This window comes from Canis lupus, chromosome 6 (assembly GCF_003254725.2).
Source record: "Canis lupus dingo isolate Sandy chromosome 6, ASM325472v2, whole genome shotgun sequence".
NCBI classification, from domain to species: domain Eukaryota; kingdom Metazoa; phylum Chordata; class Mammalia; order Carnivora; family Canidae; genus Canis; species Canis lupus.
The window spans coordinates 58,811,945-58,822,325 of record NC_064248.1 but is presented as its reverse complement, the minus strand read 5'-3'; the positions used below and the strand labels follow the sequence as shown (position 1 = coordinate 58,822,325).

The 10,381-nt window shown below is 43.6% G+C and overlaps 1 pseudogene; it reads right to left on the bottom strand.

The window, feature by feature from the left end:
* Window positions 1-1,122: 1,122 nt before the first annotated feature.
* On the bottom strand, window positions 1,123-8,613 carry LOC112679174 (palmitoyltransferase ZDHHC6-like; annotated as a pseudogene).
* Window positions 8,614-10,381: the final 1,768 nt, after the last annotated feature.

Genomic DNA, 10,381 nt, shown 5'->3' with positions numbered 1-10,381 from the left:
AGCCCTTCTCTCCACTAAATGCCAAGTCCCCTGGTCTTTTCCATCCCGGGCCCCCTCTCAGTCATGGTGATGGCAGCCCAACTTTGTCCCCCTTCAGCATATTCTCCACGTAGCAGCCAGAGTTACCTTACCACAACTTAGATCAGATCCCCTCAGCTCAAAACCCTCTGGGAGCCACCACAGGCAAATCCTCTTCAGTGACCTCTAAAGCCCCACGCTCACAGATTCTAGCCATCCTGGGCCTCTTGCTCTTTCTCAAAAACAGAGGTAGTCCCTGACTTGAGGGCGTCACCACAAAATGCTCTTCCTTTGCCATCCACCTGGCACACGCACCCACACACCTGCTTCCAGCCTCTCCTCGGCTGCCTCCTGTCTGGGGAAGACTTCCTGGACCAGCACATTTCACACCTGCAACCGTCCTGTGCAAATACTCCCTTCCCCTGTTCGGTTGTACTCCATGACCCCTATTACCAGCTAATATATTACGCCTTCTACCCTCTTATTTGTCTCCCCCCCCAAAGAATTAAAACTCCACAAAGGTGAGGGTCCTATTTTCTTCGTTACTGTTTTCCCAATTCTCAGAACAGTGCCTGCCACAAAATAGATGTTCAGTAAGTATTTGCTGGATGATTGAATGATGTTTTCGAATGAGGAAAAGGAGGCCCAGAGAAGCACCGTTTCCTCCCAAGGTCACAGGATGAAGGAGAGCAGGGGTCAGGCGGGGGCTCAGGCCCCGCTCCTTCCACTCTGTCTGGGCCTGGAGCGGAGAGGGGCGGCCCCGCTGCGGAGAGGCGCACACCAAGGCTCCAAAGGGGATCTTGCTGGAAGCACTGAGCCGAAGCAGAAACAACTATTTTGGCAGCGTTTTTGACAATCTCTGAGATTAAGGAAAGTAATGTGAAGGCATATGCTGAAGCTTTCTGGGTTTAAGACTGGCTTTAACTATTTTTCTTTCAGCTGTAGCTTTCTGGGGTAATGAATGTACCATATGGCCGTATCTCCAGGTTCTCATACAAATTAGGAAACTAAAAATGCCAGATGATGAAAACAGATTTCTGCTTGTTTCCATGGGAAATCAACTGCCATGAAACCTTCGGCAACGGGAGGGAGAGTGTGCTCAGCTCAAGGTGTTCTCTGGGGAGGCTGCCCTCCGCCTGCTGCCCACGGGCTGCAGGGGCCCGTGAGGCACCGGCCTAGGCCGCCGCTGTGCTGGTGGCCGCGCCACCCCGTGGAGGTCAACATGTCTTGTCTGGGTGTCCTTCGGGCGTCGGCCTCCAGGCTCTGGCGCTCTGCTCCGGGCCTCGAGTGTCGGGCCCGGCCTACCAGGCTGGAAAAGCTCGTACCTGCGACCAAGACACCTGATGGGGCAGGTCCCCGGCCTCTCAGTGTGGCTTCAGCCACATTTGATGCATCATCAAGGATGCTTGCTGGAACAGTCCCTGTTTGCTGCTTGGCAGCAGACAGAGCTACTTCAGAGGCGTAGGGGAGCACTCTGGAAACGCAGGGGAGGCTGCCCCGAAGATGTCCCCAGGAGGCCTCAATGACTACTTGTTCCCGCCTGCCCCAGAATTAGCACCAATTTGCCTAAATGAGAGAATGCTGAGACAGAAGGCTGCAGAAGATTTCAATGTTGTCTTCCAGTGGCAATCTCTGGCTTGTCTGGGGGAAATAGGTTCAGGAGCTTACTCTAGATTGGGAGGGAAAAGAGACCCTCTCTCTGCTTTCCTCAAGCACAGTGCATGCACCTCAGTGTGCCTGCGGGAGGCCCAGAGCCGCCGACTCGGATTCCGCCCGGAATTCTCCTGCTGCTTCTCTACCTCATGAGCTGGGAGGCCTCGGGGAACTCACAGCCATGGTTTGAGTCTCTGTGAGGTGGGTGATAATACCTCCTCCTCTTCCCCCAGAGACGCTATGAGGCTAAAATCAGTGTCATAACTCAAGGGAAAGCACTCATATGGAGTCTGGTAGGCAAGAGGTGTGCAGTGTCTTGGGGCTTCTCTTTTCCTTCCCTCTGTTGCTGTGTTTTCCAAAAAATTGGAAACATATGTTGGCAAGCAACAAATGGACAGTGGCCTCTCTCTTGCCAAAACACCGTCACCAGAAGCAGCTAGATTCTTCCCCGAAGTGCTACTAGGGTGTAGACAGCACAAAGGACTCCAAGTCTTCACAAAAAACAGACCCATTTACTTATAACTTGCCGGCCCCTCTGTCTTGTCTGGGTGGAATATGTCTCAGGGAAACTAAGTGGAGAAGGACACTTCTTATGTTGTCTTCACCCAAATACACTACTGGTAGGACCCCGTGGAATTAAGACCACAGATCATAATGCATTTCAAATGCCTTGCCCTAGGCTAGTCAAAATAGTTTGACTCTTCTTTCTTCAAATGACTCACAGGCACGGTTCCTTAGCATGAGGCCAACCCAACAGGTTCTGTGTAAGCCAGAGCACAGGAAGCAGTGTTATCATTTTGTGGTCTTGAGGAGGCTTTTGGTAAATCAATCTTTCCATTACAGCTGTGATACCCAAAATCATGCTCTGGTGACACACTCTATTTCTGTAGATTCAGTGATAGCTATTTAATACTGGATTTTGTTTCCACCCACCTGGATTCTGACCCTGACTATCTAGAGTTGAAGCAGACTCCACAAGTTCAGAGCAAAGCCCTCCACAGGATTGTCCTCCCTTCAGATCTAGTCACAAGTCTCAGTGAGTCCCCAGGCCACCCAAACTTCTGCCTAACTGGCTACAAAATTGGGGATTCTGTGACTCCTTCAGGTTTGAGAATTCACTAGAATGACTCATGAAACTCAAGAAAATGCTATACTTATGATTATAGTTGTAGTTGAAAGGACACAACCGAAGAAGAGCCAAACAAAGAGAGCCTAGGACAGAACTCAGATTCTGTGCCCTCTTCCCTTGGATTAGGAGAGAGTGTGTCACCCTCCAGGCACTTCTGTGAGTTTACCAACTGGGAAGTTCCAATGAGCCTTGATGTCAGAGTTTTTACTGGGGTTTTATTAAGAAGACAGGACTGATCTCAATCTCTCCCTCCCCCCCCCCAACTCCCAGCCCCTGCAACTTCTCCTCCCTCAGGTCGGGGTAGGCTAAAATTCCAATACTCTAATCACACATCAGTCCAGCCCCCTTCCTGAAACTCTCTAAAGGCCCACATGAGTCACCTCATTAGCTTAACAAAGACACTTCTATCATTCAGGAAATTCCAAGGGTTTTAGGAGCTCTGTACCAGGAACCAGGAACAAAGACCAAATGTATTCTTTATGATGTCATAGTCTCTTATTATTATTTACAAAACATAAAGTCTTTGAGTTTAAGCTTTTTCCTTTGGGCAGTGGGGAATCACTTAAAGCAGGTGATTTACTGAGCAGCTACTCTGGGCCATTCAGAATATTCATGCTGACAGCTATACTTTTGGAAGGTTAGATAGACAATTGCACGGAGAGTGGTCTGCGAGAGCAAAGACAGGAGGCCAGGAAGGAGGCAGTGGCCCCTGTGTGGCCATTAAGCAATGAGAGCTAACTCAGGGGAGCACAAGTGGAAATGGAAAATTTTGGAGGCATCTGAGAGAGGTTTTCCTTTGGAAAAGGAAGATTGCAATTTACCATCTAACTTGTTTTTGTTTTTACAGAACATCCATTGATCTTTATTTGATTTGATAAAAATGTGCATTATTAAAAGGTAATAAAACTTAAGCTTATATTGAATCTAGCATATTTACTTCTATAGTATTTAGAATATTACATAAGAAGTGTCAGCTGAAGGGGAAGCAGGATAAAAGCATCACTATATCTGCAGGTGTGGTCCATAGTGTACAGCACATGTCCTAGAGACAATGCAGCATTTAGTAAAGTGTTTTTCCTTTTGGGGAGAGGAAGAGGTGGCAAAGAGGGGCGGGAATTTAAAGACATAAGCAGAATGGCTTCTCCATTTCAAATTGGTAATAAAAATATATAGATCCTGGCAGTTGGGCACCTTTGAGGAAAAAAAACAAACCCCACCTTGACCAGAATAGGCTCATTGCATAACTTTTTAGTAATGTGTACAATTTTCAAGTACTGGAGAGGACTTAAAGAATAATTTTACTTTAACTGTGGCTATTTTTCTTGTCACCCTCTCAAGTTTGATCTATTTCAGCATCACACAGACACTTCTCCACATAGTTCCTAGAAAACCAAACTCTTAAAAAGGAAGAAAGGAAGAAAGAAAGAAAGAAAGAAAAGAAAGAAAGAAAGAAAGAAAGAAAGAAAGAAAGAAAGAAAGAAAGAAAGGGAAAGAAAGAAAGGGAAAGAAAGAAAACCAAAGTCTTATTTTTGAAACACCTTCTATCAAAGGAAAGAATTTTTTCTCCATCCAATCGGTATTATAACTGCCTCATGGCTAAAATGAACTCCACTTTCTGTGCCTTATTTGAGGCTCATCAGTGCAGGGACTCATGAAGATTTTCATTCTTTTTGATTCCTTTTCTCAAAGGACAGCAGGTATTGCTCTTATCTTCTATTGCTTTATACGGAATGCTTCCTCTTTCTCTCTCTCTCTCTTTTTTTTTTTTTTTTTAGGAGAGTGAGAGTGTCCATGATGGGGGGCCAGGGGTGAGAAAGAATCTTAATCAGTCATCACACCTAATGCAAGCGCAACCCGGGGCTCAATCTCATGACCCTGAGATCATGACCTGAGTGAAAATCAAGAGTGTGCTTAACCGACTGAGCCACCCAGGCACCCCTCCTTGCCTCGGACTTTTTTTTTAGAGACAGGGAAGGGCAGAGGGAGAGAGAGAAAGAAAGAGAGAAAACAAACTAGGGGTGGTGGAAGGGGAGGAGGGCGGGGGGTGGGGGTGAATGGGTGATGGGCACTGAGGGGGGCACTTGACGGGATGAGCACTGGGTGTTATTCTGTATGTTGGCAAATAGAACACCAATAAAAAATAAATGAAAGAAAGAAAGAAAGAAAGAAAGAAAGAGAGAGAGAAAATCTTAGTCTCCATACTCAGCATAAAGTTGACCTAGGGTTCAATTTCCCAACCCTGAGATCATGACCTGAGTGGACATCAAGAGTGGGATGCTTAATCAACTGAGCCAACCAGGCACCCCCCACTCTTGACTCTTGTATCTGTTTTTTGTTTCAATTGTTCTACCGTTAAGCTCTACTGGTGACAGACTTCTCATATTGGCCCCTCAAGCCCATCTCCTTCAGGGACCCTGACTATGTAAATACCTGTTTAAAGTTCTTCCATCTACTTCCCATATCATAAGGTGGTGAAACAAAGACCTCATCTAGTTGGGAATATTGAATTCCATCTTTAGCCTTTTCTTCAATCCATGATTCAACAGAAGTTTTGTTTCTGAGAATTATTTTCATCTGCTAACGAAACAAAATCCTAACAGCTATGGTTGTTCCTAAAGCTAATCCCAAGGCAAACAAGGTTGCTGCAAATGCTGCTAACTCAAAGAGAATGACTGGAAGCGGATCTCTCCAAGCTGCATTCGTATCAGTCTTTACCATGTTTCACCCAACTATAAAGCTGTGTAACCACAGTCATAACAAAAATGAAGGCAGCATGGATACAACCCAGTGGTGCTAAAAGGAGAGACAGTATGAAGGAAGCATGATTTTGGGAACCACAAGAGTTGTCTAAGGACAGTGGTGGTCCATCTTCATGACACATCTGTTAGACCTTCTGCAGTGACACCACCGTGGTGCCTTGTATGCTTGGCAGAGGCAGACTTTACTACCCTGAGAATTTTCTCGTTTCTACCCCAAAGGGACAAAGCCAGGACCAATAAACACAGCATTGAAATAATGATAAAGAAATTTATAATTTATAACTGATCAACATGATAAAGTCATGCTTCCTCCAGTTGTATGCAAAGGCCAGGACTGTAACACAGAGTCGATCATGGGCACAGTAGAACAATATTGCTATATCCCCAAGGGCTCTGATGGGACCCCAGTGACAGTCGCATTCTTAGAGATTTTCAAACTTGATAACCAAGCAGAATGTATCCATTTTGGTGAGAAAGAATGAATTTAGAAAAGCATAAATCTCCTTTTTCTGTGCACACATTTCCGTGTGCCACAAGTCCATGTGTGTTCTTTAATTGCCATGCCTTCAAGTTATGGAATGTTAACACAGATTATGTCATTTTCACTGTTACACGTGCAGAGTTCTTTATCTTGACCAGAAGAATCCAGGGTCTTGGCTTGAAACTCAATCTCTGTCTGGTCCGTGGTACTGGTCCCTTGACCATTGCATTTCCAGGACAGCCTGGTCTCGCCCGGAACAGGTTTTCTCCTCGTCGGGTAGCTCAGTCAGGGTACCTCAGTCTAGTGCAAGCAGAAAGCAAGTCTGGGTTGCAGGAGGGTGGAACGTGGGAACTGCCCCAACCAATCTGTCTCTCCGCCAGTTCTCTTCCCCATCCAGTTTTGTCTCCATCAGGAAATACTATGACTAGAGAAACCTAGTTGAAGAGTTAAACTACTTTCTAAAGAAATCCAAGTAATACTGATAAATAAGCTAGCTCCTTTGTGATTAACAGAGCTTTATGTTCTGTACATTCAAAACTCAGCTAGCAGAAAAGATCTTAATATTTTACCTCTTGAGCAAACTTCAGCACCCTGGTCCTAATTTTTAATGTCATATTTCCATTATTCTTCTGAACAAAAATGTTGACTCCTCTTGTCTCCAAATGGCTGAACTATTTCTGTTTTAAAATAAACCTGGTCAGTTTTTTACCTTTCAAACAGACTTTTGAAATTTTTTTCTCTTTTGAATGCAAGGCCCTCCCTCCCCTTGTAGATCACAAATTCATGAAGCAGCTGGGGGAATGTTGGGATGCACCCCTGTGGAAATCGTGTTACAAAAGAGAACCTGTAACATTGATGTGTTAAAACTGGCTATTTCTTCCTGCACGCAGACTTCATTAAACTTTAAAAGCAGTGTTTCAAAATTCCCAGTGTGTAGGCTTTTTTCCATAACATTAACTGAGACACTGAATCACTTGTATCTGCAGAAGTTCTGCAACATAATAGATATTTTACATAAGAATTTCTCAAAAAATAATTTCATGGGTTTCAACTGGGGGGAGAAAGAGAAATAATGATTATTTCATGTATCATGGGTGATAGGTTAAATTGAAATAGAAATAAAGGGCAGCCTGGGTGGCTCAGTGGTTTAGCACTGCCTTAAGCCCAGGGCCTGATCCTGGAGACCTGGGATCGAGTCCCGCATTGGGCTCCCTGCATGGAGCCTGTTTCTCCCTGTGCCTGTGTCTCTGCCTCTCTCTCTCTGTGTCTCTCATGAATAAATAAATAAAATATTTTTTTAAAAAGAAAAGAAATAAAGTATAAAAAATATACTTTATCCCTGCCATAAGTACTTACTATGTTTACTTTTTATTTTTTTTAAAGATTTTTTTTATTTATTCATGAGAGACGCACAGAGAGAGAGAGAGAGAGAGAGAGAGAGGCAGAGACACAGGCAGAGGGAGAAGCAGGCTCCATGCAAGGAGCCCGATGTGGGACTCGATTCCGGGTCTCCAGGATCACACCCTGGACTGCAGGCGGCGCTAAACCGCTGCGCCACTGGGGCTGCCTATGTTTACTTTTTAAAAAAAATTATTATATATCAAGCTGCAAGATGTTGGCTTTTAAGAAAACTGACGACTGGCAATTCTTTGTGTTTATCAGTTTATTAATTTTTTCTGAGTAGGCATCACACCCAGCTTAAACTCACAACCCTGAGATCAAGACCTGAGCTGAGATCAAGAGTCAGATGCTACTCAACTGACTGAGCTACCCAGGCACCCCTCAATTTATTTTTTAAAAACCGTGAAGGAAATACTCCCCCTTTGACATAATATTAAAATAATGAAGTCAACAAGTAATTTTTGAACCTCAGCTAGATGGGAAGTGAAAAAAAATGTAGTGTCAAAAAAGAGAGGACATGATTAACTTTGAATATTAATAAAAATTGACACAATGCATGATATATCAAAGCACACATATTAAATCTCCTAATCCTCACAACACACTGCAAACTAGTATAATTATCCCCATTTATCTATGGAGAAACCAATGCTCAGAGAAGCTAAGCAATTTATCTAAGTTTTCACAGCTATGGAAGATTAAAAAAAAAAAAGGTTAATTGCTATAAGAGTTTTGAGAAAAGAGAGTGTTAGAAAAACTTCACAGCGATAGGATTTAGATAGGGCATTTAAAGACTGATGCAATTTGGAGGAGAGGAGAGAGAGGAGAGAAGGAAAGTGAGAGAAATTAGGAGTAGTAAAGATATGTGCAAAAATCAAGGAGGTGGTAAAGAGCTGTAAAGCCACTGAAAGCATGTGCAAATTTGTCATCAGAACTCTGAACAGATCTAACCTTGCAGAGAGTTTTACATAAACTTTGCTATCACTAGTTTTCAGAAATATTTTGGAATTTCAGAGGCTGGGCAGCAATCTATAAATGCTGTATAAAAAATGCTTTCCTCACCCTTCTAAGCAATAGTGCTCCAAGATTTTGAAAATTCCTTTCTTTTCCCTTCAAGCATGCTGAAGCCTGCTGATCTTCCCACTTCCATGCTACTTGGGAGATTGAAGGGGATAAGGGGCCAGTCTGATTGGGAAAAAGCATTGTGATGTGATTGTTGGTCTAGACAGGGTCACAATGTGTCTGTCTGGGGACTGTGGCATTTGTGGCTAATTTGAGGGCTGGTATTACCACTCCTGATCATGTAAGATTAAAGCTTGCCCAAGTAAAGAATTGAAAACCTTCAAAATATTGTTGCTTTTTCCTCCTCTGGATACAGACTTAAAGAGAAACACTCAACATCTATTGTATAATAGTTTTATTTTATTTTTTAAAAGATTTTATTTATTATTTATTCATGAGAGACAGCCAGAGAGAGGCGGAGACATAGACAGAGGAAGAACCAGACTCCCTGCAGGGGACCTGATATGGGACTAGATCCCAGGACCCCAGGATCACAACCTGAGCCAAGGGCAGATGCTCAACCACTGAGCCACCCGGGCGCCCCTGTATAATTGTTTCAAATTATGAAAAGATTTTTCAAATGCATCTTATGTGAAGAGTTCAAGACAAATCGAAATCTTACATGGAAGATTTCAAGGTGGTTTAGCTGGAGTGTCTCCCTACTCAAAATGGACTACATAGTATATCTTTTCTCTGTCGACATGGGCTGATGATGGACATAATTCACCCTTAATGGTCCTGAGATATATTCCTCAAAGAAAAATGAAGAACAGCAAAATATCTGAGAAGATAATAATCTAGAAATAAAAATCAAAAGGAGTAAGACAATTGATGTTGATTTCTTTTAAGCATTCCAGGGGAAAAATCGCATTTTCTAGCCGTTTAAAAAATTGGGATGTTATACAGTATAACAGGAGTTGTAAGAGCCTAGGCTTTGGAGTCAGGTTGCCTGGATGCTGTTCTTGGTTCTGCCACTGACTAGCAGCATGATCTTAGGCAAGTAACATTGCCCATCTGTGCCTCAGTCTCCCCATCTGAGAAAAGGGGACAGTGACAGTACGTATTTCATAGTGTTGTTTATACGGATTAAGCAAAATAATACATGTGAAATGCTTAAACTGTTCCCGGCATGGAGTACCCAACAAAGCCTACTTTACTACCCTGCTTATGACATTCAAGTCACTGTAGCAAGTTATCAGACTACCGCTGAGTCCCCAAACCAATTTCTAAAGTCCCTGAAAATGTTTGTTTCAAAGCAGTTGATTAGAAGCATTGTTACAGAAAGCATAACCTTGAGTTCTGGTTTAGCCAATGAAACTAAATTAATGTGAAATGACATCGGATCAGACTGTTGTCAGGAGCATTTTATAAACTGAAGAATATTGAGGACGTTCAAGAAATCCAGATGCTGGGATGCCCGGGTGGCTCAGTGGTTAAGTGTCTGCCTTCAGCCCACGGTGTGACCCTGGAGTCCCGGGATCGAGTCCCATGTCGGGAGTCCCATGTCGGGAGTCCCATGTCGGGAGTCCATGCAGGGAGCCTGCTACTCCCTCTGCCTGTGTCTCTGCCTCTCTCTTTCTCTGTGTCTCTCATGAATAAATAAATAAAATCTTAAAAAAAAAAAAAAAAAGAAATCTGGATGTTTTCAGGCTTCCAGTTATTTTCATGTCATGGTAAAATAATCCTCCCTTTGGTCACATGAAACATTTATCTTATCTGAACTCAAATCTTTTTCTTTCTTTTTCATTTGCTTTTATTTAAGTTCAATTTGCCAACATATAGTATAACACCACTGCTCATCCCATCAAATGCCCTCCTTAGTGCCTATCACTCAGTCACCCCATTCCCGCCCCCCCCCCCCCCCCCCCCCCCCCCGCC